Source organism: Cenococcum geophilum, assembly GCF_001692895.1.
Source record: "Cenococcum geophilum 1.58 unplaced genomic scaffold K441scaffold_18, whole genome shotgun sequence".
NCBI classification, from domain to species: domain Eukaryota; kingdom Fungi; phylum Ascomycota; class Dothideomycetes; order Gloniales; family Gloniaceae; genus Cenococcum; species Cenococcum geophilum.
The window spans coordinates 306,354-308,084 of record NW_027137576.1 but is presented as its reverse complement, the minus strand read 5'-3'; positions in this window follow the sequence as shown (position 1 = coordinate 308,084).

Genomic DNA, 1,731 nt, shown 5'->3' with positions numbered 1-1,731 from the left:
TATATTATAATTTACTCTTTATTAAGTTAATTAAGCGCGATCTGGTTTAGTAATTAGTCTTTAATCTTACTAATAATTTAGCGTATACGCTCTTTAGTATTATCTTATATTATTAGCATCTTAAAGAAGTTGTCTACCTCGCAAACCTAATCATCTAGCTATTAGGCGTTAGGTCTATAACGAAGTTCTAGACTATTAAAGGCCTTAGCTAGTTAGTCTATATCCTTTTTCCATTTATTACGTAGGTGCCTCTCTAAGTCTTCCATACCTCCTTAGGTAGGTACTAAGTAGCCCCTAAAAAGCCCTTAGCCTTAACTAAGTTATAAAAGAATTTACCTAGCTTAGATTAAACCCTACTAGATATAGATTTGCCCTTAAAGGGTTCTAATATATTTATTAGTGGCTTCCTCCCGTATAGCTTCTAAGAGCCTTATAACAGCTTCCTAATATCCGTCTTAAAAGAAATTAGTATAAGGCTCTTAACCTTCTAAACTCGGGCCTAGGGAAGCTCCTACTATAAAGGTAGTATTAATACTAGTAGCTAGTACAGGTTTCCCAATAAGCCTCGGGTCTTAAGTTAGTATTTAGGTTTAGTTTCCTAAAGGGGTAGGCCCGCTTAGCTTATAAGCAGTCTATATACCGCTACTATATTAATTATAGGCCGGTGGTTTTCTGGAAGGGTTCTAGTTGGGTCCCTAATTAGATATATTAGTATATTCCTTTAGCATTTCTAGCTTAGGGGAAGATCTTAGGGTCGCCTCTAGCGCTTAATCTTCTAATTAGCCTAGATAGGGCTAAAGGGGTTCTAGTTACTTTCTAGTAGTGTTATAACCGTTATAGAGGGTATCTACGTTTTCCTTAACGGTAATTATAGGTATACGAGAGTTTTTAAGCTCCTAGAGCATCTGGGTATTAAGGCTTATTTAGCCGTCTTACTTAGAGGGTTATATTGTCGCAATCTCTCGCTGTTAGAGGGACCTTCCTGCCTTTGCGCAACGGCTTTCTATAAGGTATCCGTAGAGTTTCCGTTTAGGTCGTCGCGAGATTTTTAAGGGAGGATAGTAGTTATAAACAAAAGATATAAACAAATAATCTGGTCCTTAAAGCTAACTACCCTTCTAAAAAGAGTAGGAAGGATTTAAATATAAGGGGATCTTATAGATAGGGGGCTATAAGGACACGATTGTGGAATAGGATAGATTGGTAAAAGAGACGAATCCTTAAGGAGGTAAGGCCTCTAGGATTGTAGAGACTATATACTACGGGTACGTGCCTCTAGCACGTAACCGGCAATTATCTAAGGGGCGTCTGGGGGTTATCCTAAGGGTAACCCGAGGTATCTATAATAATATCCCTTATAAGTATCTTACGGTTAGTTTGGATTTCCCTAATAAAGGAGGGTACTTTTAGTCTATCCTCTAGCTAGAAAAATTGTCTTTATTATATATTTAGCTAAATATTAAAATAGGATATCTATTTTTGGCTAAGAATTATATTATAGGACTTTAAGTCTAGAATATAAAATAGAATTTTATATTAGCGTCGTCCGTTAAAAGCGATATATAACTTTAAGATATAGGTAACTAGCTAACCGACTTAGCCGTTATAGCCTTTTACCTAAATAGGCTTCTTTAGTTAGGTAGCTTTTGCATTTAAAAACTTAGCAATATTATTCATATAGGTAGTATTTATAAAGGCAAAGCTATTTGCTCTAGTATTAATAAGGGCGGC